Raw genomic sequence first — 18,372 nt, forward strand, 5'->3', positions numbered from 1 at the left:
ATAATTTCATTTATTCAAAACCTCTTTTTAAAAAACTGTAAAAGACTTGGCTTAAGAAATAGAGGATAACAAAAATTGCACAAATCAAGAATTATTAAAAGCAATAGGTAAATAGTTTTCATAGAGAGTTACTCTTTTAATTATTATTATTAAAAGTATTGCTGCCTCTTGGAACAATGAGTTTGTAAAGATTCACTGATTTTCAGAGGAGGAACAATGATACCATCTATTTCCATATCTTGATGTATTTAAATAAATTATTTGAGTTTATTGTGTATAACAATACTCTTATGTATGTAGGACCAAATGATAATCATTTGCCATTAAATATAATCTAAGGTAGACTGTGATAAATACATAAGATTTTAGATCCTTGAGGAGATTTCAGATTAAACTGAGATAGATTTCAACAGAAAAGCTATGAGAATAAAGTATGTCACTTGAGTTGAGTTTTTGTAAATAAGTGGAATTCTATTATGCAAATCTCCTAAGGGAGATAATAAAAAGCAAGAGAAAAATGTGAGAAGAATCATGGAGTCCAGAAATTTGGGATAAGATAGGAATACTGAAGTTAATCTAGATGTCTTACAATTGATCTTCAAAGAAAATATGAGGTAAATTTAGAAATGAAAATTTCTCCCATATAATGAAGGGTTTAGAATACTAACATTAGGATTATTTTAACTAAAAAACTACTTTAAATATAAAATTTTATCCATTGTAAAAGAAAAAAGTCACAAAATGGGAAAATATATTTGCAACACGTTTAATGTTAGAAAGAATAATTCAGTTCTGAATTTTTAACATATTTTATTGGGCCCAAGAATGCATTAAAATGGCCTATCAGTGTAAACTCTTCTCTGTAATCTGGCCACTAATCATCTGTTTTAAATGGTGAGTTTGGTGGAGGGAAGAGACTGCTCAACAATCAGCAAACTATTAAAGTGTTCTAGGCATAAAAAGAGACTGATAAATAGTGAATGCAGCTAGGATGGAAAATGCAACAAAAAAGAGAATAGATAGTAAAATACATACATGCATACTAACTGAATATAGAAATGGGAGATAGAATTAACTGTGTTATCTCTTCTAATATACGATTTGTTAAAAGAATTGGGCACATTGAAAAGAGAAGTTTGGAGAAAATACAGGACATTTAATTTGGTAAACGTAAACACTGAGGCATGAGAAAGATCTGTGACACCATTTGTAATAAATTCTGGATTTGAGGTGTGAATAAAGAGGAATGATACCAAAATTTTGAATTAAGTTGCAAGTAGAGGAGACATTAAGCCTAGTCTGTAGGGATGCCCCAAGGTCCACATTGGTTGTATCACAGAATGTGTTCTGTCACTAGGAGACTAGGATGCCATACCATCAATAAAAGAGAAGTTATTAACTGTCTGCAGGATTAGAAACATTTTGTGAAAGCATTGGTGCTGAGAGAAGAATGTCCCCATTGTAATGCAATAACTCACATTTTTAAAATAAAAGCAAATCTGAGATTTAATCTTTTTTTTTTTTTGAGATAGAGTCTCACTCTGTCACCAGGCATCAGGCTGGTGTGCAGTGACGCGATTTTGGCTCACTGCAACCTCCACCTCCTGGGTTCAGGCAGTTCTCCTGCCTCAGCCTCCCAAGTAGCTGGAATTATAGGTGTGCACCACCATGCCCAGCTAAATTTTTATTTTTTAGTAGAGATGGGATTTCACCAAGTTGGCCTGGATGGTCTCCATCTCTTGACCTCATGATCCACCCACCTCGGCCTCCCAAAGTGTTGGGATTACAGGCGTGAGCCACCGTGCCTGGCCTGATGGTTAATCTTACAAATTATGTTTTAATAATGTGGAAGTGAAAATATGGAAATACATGTGGGGATTTGAAGATGACTTAAGAACAAATATTTGACATTGCTTAGTCAGCATTCTCAAAGGAAGAAACTCTAACTAAATTGTGTACTTCCCATTTACAGTCTGCTAAAGACCTTCAAATCTTACATCCACACTCTGGCATGTGTATACTTAGCTTCCTTCTGGACGTCTATAGTATATGCATAATTGAATATAACTTCCATTTAATTATATTCTGACAGCAGTATTCCTTAGCTTTATGGCATTATCGTTTACTGAAGACAGGAAGCTTCAAGCTATCATTAAATTCTCACATCTGTGAAAACCATAGAACTTTTACAAATTGTCTAGATTGTACCTTTAGTATTTTTCTCGAACTTTTCTCTTTCTTATATCTCTACGTGGTATTTGCCACTGTTTTTGCTTAAGTCCTGATCTTTTATTGTCAGAACTTGTGTAGTAGCATTTTATCTGACCTCCTTGCTCACATTTGCTCCTTATGAAAATACAACATTCAAAATTGCCCCCAAAGGACATTATAAAATGAAAATGTGATTATTTCATGTACTTTCTTAGGAAATTTAATTGGGACATGATATTTTATTGAATGCAGAAAAATAACTTTATAACCTAATCTTAATCTATATTTTAATCATCTTAATTCCAAACACACTTTCTTAGAAGTTTTCTAATAAAGACAGTCTCACTCTAATAGCACATAAAACATAGTTATATCATAACAGTTATCATAGTATTTGCAATTATTTGCTTGACTGCCCTCTCACTAAATGAAGAGGAAGTGTTTTATTTATCTTTCACTAGCTATAGTTTGAGAAGTAGTAGAAATTGTTAGGTCCTTAATAATTGTGAGTTGAATTAATTAATGGATTATTCATTTACTCTTAGAGCTTGCTGACTACTCTTGAAATAAATAAATTTCAAGGTTTTACCAATCCAACCACATTATATATAAGCATTATCATATTATGAGAGCTGTGTCATATTATTTAGTTGGTTTAATTAAATCATTCTATTAGAAGTTTCTTATTTACTGAAGTAAGTACCCTGGAAATTTCAACAGTCTAATTCAAGGACGTTCATGTTGAAAAGTGGTTCTTCCAAGAAAGAAAAGAAGCCTCAAAATGACGTCTAATACCTTCGGAATATTTTATATTTTATAGAGATGCTTATCATTATATAAAAACAAATATAGAGCTGACATAACTAAAGGTCACTGGCAGTAAAGTGATGTTTTAGGAAGATGCATTTTATCACATACATTTTATAAATTTTAAGTCATGTTTTTGTGTTTATGTTATAAGCACATTCACAAATTCTTTGAAGGAGCTGATTATGTATCTCTCCTCATGATATTCACAAGTGCACAGTAGCATGGTGACGTTTGGGGCTCATTACTCACTTTTGCAGATTTTCTACTGGAACTATTACAAACTAATCTTGTACATTTTGATGTTCTTTCTCATCCTAGTATTTAACTTTTTTTCTGATCACCTATTAAATGCAGGAATTTCAATGTAGTACTTACTATGTTTCTATTTTTCCTTCAGGCAGTTTATTTTAGTATCTTCACCTTTCCTCACAATCACGTACAGAAAAATCTGTAATTTATATATATTTTTTATTATACTTTAAGTTCTTAGGTACATTTGCAGATCATGCAAGATTGTCACATAGGTATACACATGTCATGGTGGTTTGCTGCCTCCATTCCCCCATCACCTACATTAGGTGTTTCTCCTAATGTTATCCCTCCCCAATCTCCCCACCCCCGGCTATCCCTCCCCTAGCCCCCACAACCTGCAACAGGCCCCAGTGTGTGATGATCCCCTCCCTGTGTCCATGTGTTCTCATTGTTCAATAACCACTTATGAGTGGGAACATGTGGCATTTGGTTTTCTATTCTTGTTTTGGTTTGCTGAGAATGATGGTTTCCAGTTTCATCCATGTCCCTGCAAAGGACATGAACTCATCCTTTTCTATGGCTGCATAGTATTTAATGGTGTATATGTGCCACAGTTTCTTTATCCGGCCAATCATTGATGGGAATTTTATTTTATTTTATTTTATTTTATTTATTTATTTTTTGGGGGGGGGGAGGAAGGCAGGAAGGGAGGGAAGAAGGACGGTAGGGAGGAAGGAAGGGAGGAAGGAAGGGATGAAGGAGGGAAGGAAGGAAGGAAGGGAGGGAGGGAGGGAGGGAGGGAGGGAGGGAGGGAGGAAGCGGGGAGAGAGGGAGGGAGGGAGGGAAGGGAAGAAAGGAAATCAAGCAATGAGAGAGACATTGCCGACCTGGATCTAGAGGTTTACAAGTTGATTTCTTTTTTTTGAGAGAAGGAAAGAAAAAAAAAAATCAGTAAAGGAGAGAAAGAAAGAGGAAGAGAAAGAGGGAGAGTAAATGAAAATATTGCTTTATTTTGAAAAACATTGGGTATTAATGATGGCCAATCAATGTTTCATTTAAGCTTATGGGTAGGTGTGATGTGGTATTGACAAGAATGTATATTTTGTATATTTGAAGTGGAGAGCTCTATAAATATTTATTAAGTTTACTTGTTCCAGATCTGAGTTCGAGTCCTTGATATCCTTATTAATTTTCTGTCTCATTGCATCTAAGTCTCGTATCTGGGTGTTAGGATCATTAGCTCTTGTTGTTGCATTGATCCTTTTACCACTATATGTTTGTTGCTTTAAAATCTATTTTATCTGATACGAGAATTGCAACTCCTGCTTTTTATTTATTTATTATTTATTTTTGCTCTCCATTTGGTTGGTAAATCTTTCTCCATCCCTTTGTTTTGAGTCTTTGTGTATCCTTGCATGTGAAACAGGTCTGGATGTAACATGCCATTGGGTTTTGGCTGTGTCTTTTGATTGGGGGATTTAGTCAATTTAAATTTAGGGTTACTGCCATTTGATGTTGACTGGCTGTTTTATCCATTCGTTGGTATAAATTCTTCTTTATGTTGGTGCTCTTTACTTTTTGGTATATTTTTAGAAAGGCTGATACTGGTTGTTTCTTTCTGTGTGTAATGCTTCTTTCAGAAGCTCTTGTAAAGCAGGCCTGGTGGTAATAAAATCTCTGAGTACTTGCTTGTTCATAAAAGATTTTATTTTTCCTTCAGTTGTGAAGCTTAGTTTGGCTGGATATGAAATTCTGGGCTGAAGGTTCTATTCTTTGAGGATGTTGAATATTGGCCCCCACTCTCTTCTGGCTTGTAGAGTTTCTGCTGAGAGATCTGCTGTAAGTCTGATAGGCTTGCCTTTGTGGGTAACCTGACCTTTCTCTCTGGCTGCCCTTAGTATTTTCTCCTTCGTTTCAACCCTGGTGAATCTAACGATTATGTGCCTTGGGGTTGCTCTTCTTGAGGAATATCTTTGTGGTGTTCTCTGTATTACCTGAGGTTGAGTGTTGACCTGCTTTGCTAGTTTTGGAAAATTTTCCTGAATAATATCCTGAAGGGTATTTTCCAGCTTGGATTCATTCTCTCCGTCGCATTCAGGTACACCTATCAAACGTAGATTTGGTCTTTTCACATAGTCCCACATTTCTTGGAGACTTTGCTCATTCCTTTTTATCCTTTTTTTCTCTAATCTTTTCTTAACATTTTATTTCATTAAGTTGGACTTTGACCTCTGATATCCCTTCTTCTGCTTGAACAATTCTTCAGTTCCATTAATTCACTCATACTCCTCTCTAAGTTGTCTATTCTCAATAGGAATTCATCAAACCTTTTTTCAAAGTTCCTAGTTTCTTTACGTTGGGCTACAACATGGTCTTTTAACTCACCAAAGTTTGTTATTATCCATTCCTTGAAGAGTGATTCTGTCATCAGGATGCACTCGTTCTCCATCAAGCCTTGTTCAATTGTTGATGTGGAACTGTGATCATCTTTAGATGACTTTGAGTATTCTCAGCTTTTTTACACTGGTTTCTTCCCATCATTGTAAATTTATCCTCCTGTCGTCTTTGAAATTACCAACTTTCAGATTAGGTCTCTTGAGTGGATGTCCAGGTTGTTAGTTCCCAGGCCCGAGCAGCGGTGTTAAAACTGATGGTGCTTTTCTGCCCAGGATTCTCCTGTCTGGCTTCCTTCTTGTGTCCGTAGTAGGTGACTCTGCCTTCCCGGGGCTGCAAACCTCGGTCAGAAGGGGAACCGGTCCCATTTACTCTACGCCGAGTGCTGCTGCGCCGAGGTGCCGTCGCAGCCACTGCGCCAGGCTCTGGTGTCCTGCTGGGGCCCTTGTGGGTCCTCAGAACCTGTTTAGTCTGCTCCGAGAGCTGCCCCGCTGAGGTGCCTGCAGAACCGCTGTGCCGGCCACGAGAGTCGCGCTGGCCACCCGTGTGTTTCCTCCAGTGGGGGATCTTCTGCTCTGCGAGCCACCAGAATTTGTCTGAAAGTGTGGCATCCTCTAGTTCTCCGCACCTTCCCTGAGAGCTGCAATCCCGGGATGTTAGCGATCGGCCATCTTGGATCGTTCTCCTGATGGGAATTTTAATGTTTAAATCGTTAATGCATCTGGAGTTAATTTTTTTATAAGGTATAAGGAAGGCGTCCAGTTTCAGCTTTCTTCACATAGCTAGGCAGTTTTCCCAACACCATTTATTAAACAGAGAATCTGTTCCCCATTGCTTGTTTTTGTCACCTTTCCTCACAACCACATACCAAAAAAATCTGAAATTTATATTTTTATGTTTGAATGTCCACCTGAATGCTTTGCTTTTAATTTTAGCTGACATATTAACCTCTATCTCTGGAAAATTGAGATTCAACTTGTATTAAACTGGTATCTTTGTTTCTGTCTCTACTGTCTATTATTGTGATGGTATTTAAGTTAATATATTTCCATTTATTTTGTGGTAAAGGCTTTATAATTCAAAATTATTCTATATGCCTTTTTCTCCCTTAATTACCATATTAAAATGGTAAATAATTCTACCAATTCTGTGTTCTGAAAATGCTAGTATTGTAAGTTCTCTTTAGTTCTATATAGTAGCACACAAGATGTAACTGCTTGTGTTTGAAATTAATGTTACAATATCATAATTTACTTCAGTTATTGCAATAACGATGACATATAATTTATCAAACTTAAAAAATAGACCTTTGGGTTTAATAGGACACTCCTAAACACATGTAAATGAATAATGAAACTAAATATTTGACAAAGATGTTATTTTAATTAAGCAGACAAAGAAATTTTTTGACACATGGTATTGTCAAAATTAACTAGATCATTATCTCACAGTTCATAACATATGCAAAATTAAATTTCACATACATTAAAAATTTGAGTGTTAAAAGATTAGAAAAAGTAAGTGAATAAATTTATAATATTATGTTTTACATTTTTTTAAAACAAACCCAGAAAACGTAAAAAATAAATACTAAGTATTTAGCTATTAAAAATTAAGCAAATTATATAAATGAAGTTAAAAAATAAACTTTTTGTTTAAATATTTACATAATAGAAAAATAGAACATTATTACTACCTAGTAAAAAAAGAAACAAAAACAAAATAAAATGGGAAAAAAATTATAAGCAGCAATTTGAAAAAACATCTAAGTGAGGTGTATTTTACATGTATTATTCAGTGTTGTTTTCAAGTGGCTCATTCTCTCTTCAGCTGATCTTAGTACTGATCTGTACAGTGTTATTAATTCCTAGGCCTATGTTTTACATATTCACACAATACTGCTATAATCTTTAATTATTTGCCATAATTTCATTTCTGTCTATTGATTTACAGTTATTTGTTTTTTAAATTAGTAATTTATAATTTTGAGTAAAATATGATTATTTTTACTACATTTTGACAAATTATAGTTGTATATATTTATTGGGTACAAAATGGGGAACTGGGTGATGATAGTCAAAGGGTACAAAGCGTCAGTTTGATAACCATTATTTTAAACTAGTAAACATTATGCTTTTGCTTTATCCATTTTATAAAATTAATGTTATTTGAGTTAATTCATGTACTGTTTATTCTGTCTTGTGCTTTGCATGAAACTGGACGTCATACTTTGTTTTAGAATTTGGATTTAGAGGACCTCCAGTGGTGCAATCAATTAGTATGCAGTGCTTACACAGAATTTGGAATACTTACACAGTTTAAATCCAAATAGTTTTAAACACTACTTTTTGTGTTTATTTCTGTTTTTTTCCTCTTCATGGGCTTAGCTTTCACTATTTGACAATTGTTTGGATTATTTTCACCCATAAAAGCCTAGAATATACTCTTGTTATATCAGTAAGGTTTCTTTAATTTGTGATTACATTGAGGATTTAATAAAGCCTGCAATTAATACAATGTGATGATTGGTTCAGTTCCAGCTAGAAAAGCTGTATCTTAGCGGTTTTTTTTTTTTTTTTTTTTTTTTGAGACGGCGTTTCGCTCTTGTTACCCAGGCTGGAGTGCAATGGCATGACCTTGGCTCACCGCAACCTCCGCGTCCTGGGTTCAGGCAATTCTCCTGCCTCAGCCTCCTGAGTAGCGGGGATTACAGGCACGCACCACCATGCCCAGCTAATTTTTTGTATTTTTTAGTAGAGGCGGGGTTTCTCCATTTTGACCAGGATGGTCTCGATCTGTTGACCTCGTGATCCACCCGCCTCGGCCTCCCAAAGTGCTGGGATAACAGGCTTGAGCCACCGCGCCCGGCCGAAAAGCTGTATCTTTGAGTTACCTCCTCAGGTCCACTGCTTGGTACATGTAATGTCTCAGGTGACTCTTGGCAACAGTTATGTTTAAGACTTCTTTCATGAGCAATCCCTATAACTTATTATTGATCCTAGTTCTAAACCTTATTGTAAGTCAAACACCGTAGTCTCTATTACTCAATAGCTGCTGAATTTCTGCCAACACCTGTATTTACCTTTGCATACTCTTTTGCATTTCTCTTCTGCTCCTGGCTCATAGATATATGTATCCTTATTTTGAAGGTCTGCCATGTCTTTGTGGGTGTTTCTTCCTCTATTTTATCTATTATTACTATAAATGTAAGGCATAAGGTGTATATGAAATTATTTTGTTGCACAAACCTCTCTAGAATTCTATTCAGAGAATCAAAACATTCCAGGAAAAAAATATTTGAAGAGGAAAAATTGAGATCAATAAATAACATATATTTTCTTTTGAAAAAGATGAAATGGCAAGTTTTTCCTGTGGTAGAGTTGCTAGTTCAAGCAATACTCTGGTGATTTTTCCAACATGAATTGTGACACTATTGTGAAATCATCCACTGGAGCTAAAAATCCTTTGGTTTTAGTGTTTATAGCACAGCTGAACAGAGAAAGCATTGCAGCATGACTGGTTTGGTTGTCTGCTCTCTGCATGAAATGTTTTCATTAGGTGCTTTGATTTATTAAGTTGTGAAAATATGCTGGTGAGAATCTGCTCCTGTTAAATTGAGATGTTAACAGCTCTGAGCCCAGCATACTTGCTCCCAAATACAGATTATATTTTGTGAGTGTTTTCATTTGTACCAGAACTTTGAAAGACAGATTTTCTTAATCTTGACTGCCCTCGCAGAGACAAAATGTAATTGTTGTTGTCAAGAATATAAGATTCTGAAATACATAAATTTTCTAATATTCTCACTGAATTTGACTCATAATATTTAAACTCTAGCTTTTATTACAGCTTTATTGGTCTGTAACTGATATGCAAAAACCTACATATTTTAATGTATACAATTTGGTGACTCTGGACATATTCATGCACCTGTGACACAATAGCCATAATCAAGGAAATACACATAGTCATCACCTCCAAAGGTTTTCTTGTGTCCCTTTGCCTTTTATTTTTATTTTTGGAATAAGAACAGTTAACATAAAATCTACTCTCTTATCAAATGGTAAGTGCATAACACTGTATTGTTAACTGTATTATGTTACACAGCAAATATCTAGAATTTATTCATCTTGTAGAGGTGTAATTTACACCCATTGAACAACTCATTTTCTTCTCCCCGTATCCTGTCAATCACCATTCTATTTTCTTTTTCTATAAATTTTAGTATTTTAGATACCTCACATAAGTGTAATTATGTAGTATTTGTCTGTTGGTGACTGACATTTCACTTAACAAAATTTCTTCCAGATCCACCACATTGTCTCAAATAGTAAAAAATTTTCTTTGTTTTCCATGTTGAATAATATTCTGTTGTATGTGTCTGCCACCTTTCTATTACCCATTGATCTGTAAATCTGTGGGTTTACTTTTGGCCTTTCTATTTCCACAGGTCCCTATGTCTGTCTTTATGCTACGATGATATTGTTTTAATTACTGTAACTTTGTACTGTATTCTGAAATCAGGAAATGTGATGCCTGTAGCTTGTTTTTCTTTCTCAAGTGTACTTTAACTGGTCTAGGTCTTTCATTGTTCCATATGAATTTTAGGATTGATTTTTTTCTATTTCTGTAAGAAATACCATTGGGATTTGATGGGAGTAGCATTGAATGTATAGATCACTTTTTGAGTAGTACAGACATTTAAACAATATTAAGTCTTCCAAATTACAAACAGAATATCTTTCATTTATTTGTGTCATTAATTTCTTTCATCAATGTGTTATAGTTTTCAGTGAATAAGTCTTTCATGACCTTGGTTAAGTTTATCTAGTAAAATTTCAGGAAACAAAATCAACATACAAAAAATAGTTGTGTGTTTATACTAAAAAATAAACTCTAGTTTTTAAGTTTACCCTTTTAGCAATACAAGTTTTATCCATTCCACTTTATTTTTCACTATTTGGATTTTAATTTAGGCAACCATTGTTTGTGATTTAAAACCAATTTGTAATACACAAATTATTTTTCTAACACATAAGGTTGAAAAATCATGAATACCATTTTTCAGAGGCTTGCACATGAGATTAGTTTGGTAATGCAATAAATGGAACTAATTAGGAAAATATGATAGAACACAAGCTAATAAATCATGTGTCCTTGAGAAAATGGCTTCTTATTTGTAAATTTAGGGGCTTAACCAAGAGTTTTATATTTGTTGGAGATTTTACAGATAATCCTGTGATAACTCCCATGTTTAGGAAAAGGCACATTTTAATCTCCCCAAGATATAACATTTTGCATTATGTTTAAAGAGTTGAAGACTATCCATAGATCCTGTTTTAAATCCAGGAATCCTAGATCAACAATATTTATTGTGGTTTTCTTCTCATGTCACTTTCTCCTCCAATATTTGTTTATTTTTAGTTATTGAGGTATGATTTACATAGAATAAATTGTTGCAACGATTTTTTTTAAGTACTGTTTGAGTCAGCAGTTGTGGCAAATCTATGAAGTAGGATAGCCACCAGGCCAAACAAGATTAAAAACATTTCTCTCACTCCAAAAAGTTTCAGTGTGCCTGTTTCAATGTATCTCATCTTTCCCAAAAACAGCTATTTTTCTTATTTTGCCACCATAAACTACTTTTGAAGTCATGTAGTATATATCATTCTGTGCCAGGCTTATTTCACTAAAATAATGTGATTTAAATCCATTCTAGTTGCACTCTCACCTGTCTCTCTCTCTTTTTTTTTTTTTTCTGAGAAATATTCAGTGATTCAGAATATGTCTCAGACATATTCAGAGACATATTCACTGATGGTTCTTCTAAAAAGAAGAACCATCTAGGATCGCAGTCATGGAATTATGTGATATTAGATCAAGAAGAGGAAGGTAAGTAGTAATTCTGGAATTAACATATTTTTTGGAGCAGAAAACAGTTTTATCCCAACAATAAGTGAAGTTATGCATTACCCAGCACATTAAATTCTGTTATAATTTTTAAATTTCAAAATATTCATTTATCCTTTAGTCTTTCCTTACAAGCCAAATAAACTGATTGGGAGTATGATTGTCTATATATATAATAGCATACAATTCTATACATATATATATGCTCTACCCCTGGTTTGGTGTTTATTCTCATGACTTGATTCCATTATTAGAACACCAGATTACTTATGTTTGTAATCTCATTAATTATTATATATTTCTAATGAATGTTTAACTCTGTAGTCTTTATGTAAATAACTAATTCTGTGCTCTGGACCACTGTCAACAGGTTCACATCTAGTTAACACTAATTTGCATTGTCCCTCTTCCAAATGTTTGAATTTTTTTGTTTCTATTTGTTTCTATGGCTTTATTTCATTTATATCATTTTGTATGTAATTTTTAATTCTTATTTTGTTTTAAAAATGATCTTTCTTTTGACTGAAACAAGTTCTAAATGGTTTGACCATAGTTAGCTTACACTTGTAATATTTTGAGAAATAATATATTTAATCATATCAGCAAGAAACTTCAATGCTTGAACTTTCATGTGTAATCAGATGGCTTAACTTCATTTTCTTCAAGTCATTGAATCACAAACAACTCATAAAATAAATATTATCTGGCCTTTAAGAGTTCCATTTTAGAACAATTGTGTTTCTAATCAAGATTGGCACACCAATTAAATTGCAGCCCAGTCTTTATTCTTCAATATAAAACATCTTAAGTATATTCGAAGGGCTTCACTGTACTTATTTACAGTCTCATTTTGAAACAATTTCATGTTTCACAGAAAGCTTAGGGAGAGAGAAAGGAGACAAATAGATCTTTTATCAGTGTAAAGCTGGAGAAATGAAACAGGATAAACTTTTCCTTCAGCCCAACAAACTTTTAAGTAGAATTCCTACTGCATTCTAACAGCAACATTGACTCAATATTATAGATTATCTATTGAAGAGTGGATATGAAAAGTGGATGCAATTTTTTATAAGGTTTGCAAGGGACACACATTAGGGAAATGAGTCTCTTTAATAAATGGTTTTGGGAAGTTTGGGCATTCACATATAAAAGGATGAAATTAGGCTCCTATTTTTCATCATAAAAAATTTAATTCAAAATGGATGAAAGATTTAAATGTAAGACCCAAACCTATGAAACTACTAGAAGAAAATAGGACAAATGCTTCATCACATTGAACTGGGCAATGATTTTTTTTCCATTGAACTGAACAATATTTTGTTCAGATTTCTTTTCAGGTATGGCAGGTAAAAGTATCACATTATAAGTAATCAAAATTATTTTTACAGTATTGCTTATTTTATCTTTATATCATATCTAGCTTATAATTTACTTATGTTTTATTTATTTTTATTTATTTACTTATTTTTTTATTGTACTTTTATTGTACTTTCACTCTGGAGAACATGTGCACATCCCGCAGGGTTGTTGCATAGGTACACACATGCCAGGGTGGTTTGCAGTCTCCAACCCCTGATCACCTACATCAGGCATTTCTCCCAGTGTTTTCCCTCCCCAGTGTCACTGACCCCTGCTCTCCCTCCCCTAGCCCCCAGCCCCCAACCTACCCCAGTGTGTGATGTTCCCCTCCCTGTGCCCACATGTTCTCATTGTTCAACACCTGCCTATGAGTGAGAACATGCAGTGTTGGTTTTCTCTTCTTGTGTCAGTTTGCTGAGAATGATGGTTTCCAGAGTCATCTATGTCCCTACAAAGGACATGAACTCCTCATTTCTTATGGCTGCATCGTATTCTATGGTGTATATCTGCCACATTTTCTTTGTCAAGTCTATCATTGATGGGATTTTGGATTTGTTCCAAGTCTTTGCTATTGTAAACAGCTCTGCAATGAACATACGTGTGAATATGTCTTTATAATAGAACAATTTATATCCTTTGGGTATATACACAGTAATTTGATTGCTGGGTTAAATGGAATTTCTATTTCTAAATCCTTGAGGATTCTCCACACTGTCTTCCACAATGGTTGAACTAATTTACACTCCTACTGACAGTGTAAAAGTGTTCCTTTTTCTCCACATCCTCTCCAGCATCTGTTGTCTCCAGATTAATGATTGCCATTCTAACTGGCATTAAATTGCATCTCAATGTGGTATTGATGTGCATTTCTCTAATGACTAATGATGATGAGAATTTTTTCATGTTTCTTGGCCACATAAATGTCTTCTTTTGAAAAGTGTCTATTCATATCCTTTGCCCACTTTTTGATGGGGTTGTGTTTTTGTTTTTGGATTTTTTTGTAAATCTTCTTTAGTTCTTTGTAGATTCTGGATATTAGCCCTTTGTCAGATGGGTAGATGGCAAAAATTTTGTCCCATTCTGTTGGTGTCCAGTTCACTCTAATGATTGTTTCTTTTGCTGTGCAGAAACTCTTTAATTAGATTCCATTTGTCTATTTTGGCTTTTGTTGCCATTGCTTTTGGTGTTTTAGTTGTGAAGTCCTTGCCTATGCCTTTGTCCTGAATGGTATTGCCTAGGTTTTCTTTTAGGGTTTTTATGGTGTTAGGTCTTATGTTTAAATCTTTAATCCATTTGGAGTTAATATTAGTGTAAGGTGTAAGGAAGGGATCCAGTTTCATCTTTCTGCACTTGGCTAGGCAGTTTTCCCAACACCATTTATTGAACAGGGAATCCTTTCCCCCTTGCCTGTTTTTGTCAGTTTTGTCAAAGATCACATGGCTGTAGATGTGTGGTGTCACTTCCAAGAGCTCTGTTCTGTTCCATTGGTCTATATCTCTGTTTTGGTACCAGTACCATGCTGTTTTGATTGCTATAGGCTTGTAGTATAATTTGAAAATCTGGTAGCATTATGCCTCCAGCTTTCTTTTTGCTTAGGATTGTCTTGGCTATGCAGGCTCTCTCTTGGTTCCATATGAAGCAGTGATTTTTTTGGATAAAACCTTAAAAGCACAGGCACCGAAACAAAAATAGACAAATGGTTTTACATCAAACTAAAAATCTTCTGCATAGGAAAGGAAGCAATTAACAAAGTTAAGAGACAACACACCACACAGAATGGGATAAAATATTTGCAAACCTATATTCTGGATATTAACCTCTTGTCAATTTGCATATATCTGACAAAGGATTAATATCCAGAATATATAAAAAACTAAATTCAATAGCACAAAACAAATTATCCAATTAAATTAGGAAAAAGGACCTTAATAGACATTTTGCAAAAGGAGATATATAAAGGACCAAAAAGTATACGAAAAATTCTCCACATAATCATCAGTGAAATACAAATAAATATCCAAATACTCAATCCAGTTAGAATGGCTATTTTCAAAAAGACAAAAGATAACATTTGTTGATGATGATGTAGAGAAAAGCAAACCTTACATACTGTTGCTGGGAATTTAAGTTAGTAAAGTCATTATAGAAAAGAGTATGGAAGTTAGCAAAAAAAACCCCTAAAAATAAAGAACTGCTATGTGATCCAACAATCTCGCCGCTAGTTATATATCCAAAGGAAAGGAAATTAGCATATAGAATAGATATGTGCTCTCCCATGTGGCCTTCTTCTCACAGCTGCATTAGGTTATGCCACAGCTCCACTAGGTAAGGACTCTGTGTGGGGGCTCCTACTTCATATTTCCTTTCTGCACTGCCCTAGCAGATGTTCTCTATGAGTGCCCCACCCCTGCAGCAAACTTCTGCCTGGGCATCCAGGCATTTTCATACATGTTCTGAAATCTAGACAGAGGTTCCCAAACCCCAATTCTTGACTCAACACCATGTAGAAACTGCCAAGGCTTGGGGCTGGCACCCTCTGAAGTCTCAGCCCAAGCTCAACATTGGCCCCTTTCAGTCATGGTTGGAGCAGCTGGGACGCAGGGCACCAAGTTCCTAGGCTACACAGAGCATAGGATCCCTGGGCACAGCCCATGAAAGCATTTTCTCCCAGACCTCCAGGCCTGTGATGGGAGGCACTGCCATGAAGACCACTGGCATGTTTTGGAGACATTTTTCCCATTATCTTGGGAATTGACATTCAGCTTCTCTACATGCAAATCTCTGTAGCCAGCTTGAATTTCTCTTCAGAAAGTGGGTTTTTCTTTTCTATGACATAGTTCATTTTCATGTTGCTGATAAAGACATGCCCGAGACTGGGAAGAAAAAGAGGTTTAATTGGACTTATAGTTCCACATGGCTGGGGGGGCCTTAGAATCATGGCAGGAGGCAAAAGGCACTTACATGACACTGGCAAGAGAAAATGAAGAAGCAAAAGTGGAATAAACCCATCAGATCATGTGAGACTTATTCACTATCATGAGAATAACATGGGAAAGACCAGCCCCTATGATTCAATTACTTCCCACTGAGTCCATCTGATACAATTCTGGAAGATACAATTCAGTTGAGATTTGGGTGGCTACACAGCCAAACCATATCAGTAATAAAATGATCATCTCAATGGTAATATTTTATTAAATTTATATATACATACATATATATATATATATATATATATATATTCTTATGTACACAGAGAAAAAAAGGCTTGCAATGGGAAAATAAACAAATTTATCTTTTTCATAGTATTAATATACCAACTATCACTTCTATTCTCTTTATCCTTGATTTTAACCTAGTTTCACATACCTATAGGTCTAGGTAAACTCCTGCATTTTAAGTTAGATTTCTCCATGCAGGATATAAGGAATGGTTACTTAGGTATGTTATGAAATATAGAGACTCATCTTGAATTATGCACCTTTATAAATACCATATCTTTGCTGACCTTGACTTTTGAGAGCCAGTTATTTCTTCCTAATTGTTGAACTATTACTTTATTTATACAAAATTGACCAGGGTACCCTTATTTGAAGTACTTGGCAAGAGAATAATTTGTTTGGCCCAGTCTTCATGCCTCAACTTACTGTGCCCTTTAAGTAATTTGTGATCTGTCTTTGCTTGCTTATATCAGCAGCTATAGGATTGAGCATCTCTGCAATTTAGACTGTTGAGTTCTCTCTAGTAAGAGAGGACAGACAAGTGATGAAAATACTGTAATGAACTAGCAATGACTGAAATAGCATGCCGGAGATATTCATTTTGGTGAGGGAAACTTCTAATTTATCAAGTACAGATGATGTGACACAACCTCAGATCATCACTCAACCCTCTCCCTGTGTAATTCCTGGGAACAACAATCTGACCAAGGTACTATATATTTCTGCCCTGAAGGGGACTATATGGAAAAAGAAAAGGCTTGCCATCAGACCTCTCTAATCCTGGGTCTCTCCAAGGCAACTGCAGAACTCTGGAAAGGCAAACTTCTACCCAAAGTCTGGATTCTTAGGTTTGCCTTAAGCAAAAATGCTCTCAATCTACCCTTCCCACACTAACTTCTCAAGGCATCAGAGGCATTTCTGTACTCTACTAATTATGAAAATCACTTGAGTTGTTGGGTTGTGGCAGGAATTTGAGAGAAAAGATCATTCAGGCTATTATTTTCTCAGAATATGTATTATTGAAGATTAGAGGTTAAGTGTACAAATTAATCATTGCTCATGTGCCATTAAGCTCAACATCTTATACAGGTTTTGGAACTGCATTGAGTCTCATTTATCCCATAAATGTGAAGCTAATTCATTGCACTAATTGCCATCTTGGTTTGGAACAGTGAGACAGAATGCAAGCTACATATATAACTTATATGAAGCAGTGTCTTACTTACAGATAGGCAGCCAGGGACAACATTAACCTAGAAATCAATGAGAGCTACTCCCCCAAAGCTCAGAAAACTGGTCTGGAACTGATGGAGACTTGTTTGTAAAATTCCCACTTGTATCACAGCTAAGGGACCCCCAAAGGCAGCACAACCCAGCATAATATATCTCTAGTTTAAACACTGATGGACTTCTTGTTCTTTGGAGAGGATGAGAACAGAACCCCACAGGATCTCCTGTTTAGTCCTTCCTTTATCTCAGGATGTTGCATTACTATCACCTACCACAAGTATTTCTGAGACCTGCAAATGAGAAAGGTAGGAAACTTTTGATTTAAGGTCACCTGGAAAATGTTCCTGCCATAACAGTCTCCTTTTCTTTTGCTATCATAACAATGACTTGAGAAATACGGTCATTTAGAAAATTCTACATTTTGTATTATTTCCAGACAGTCCTGGAACATATCCCTCATGAATACCTAGGGATAACTGTTTTTTCCTAATTTACATATTTATAGAAATAACCAAAACCTCCATATTAAATCAATCAATGAATAATCAATTTCAGAAACTCCCTAGGAATGTTTGTGTGTGTGTTGGTGTGTATGTGTACACTGTGTGTGTGTGTGTGTGTGTGTGTGTGTGTGAGAGCGAGAGAGAGAGAGAAAGAGAAAGAGAGACAGGGAAAAAGAAAGCAATTATAATGTCTATCAAAAGGAAGGGACAATAAATTATTGTTTACCTAATTATATTTAATATTATATGTCTCTGAAAACTATCAATTTTTTTTCAACTTTTTTCAATCAGAAACCAAACCAAAATTGAAAAGCTGCTAGAATCATGGATTTCAAAGGGAAAAAAATCCTTTTGTATTGACTGGCAGGCATTTTTGAGAGAGTTTTGGAGACACGTAGTACTACTTAATGATCTTTAGATATTTTATGTTAAGTGTCTAACCTCAATTTAATTCATTATAAATTTCACGAAAATTAAATCAA

The sequence above is a fragment of the Callithrix jacchus genome, chromosome 12 (genome assembly GCF_049354715.1).
Source record: "Callithrix jacchus isolate 240 chromosome 12, calJac240_pri, whole genome shotgun sequence".
Taxonomy (NCBI): Eukaryota; Metazoa; Chordata; class Mammalia; order Primates; family Cebidae; genus Callithrix; species Callithrix jacchus.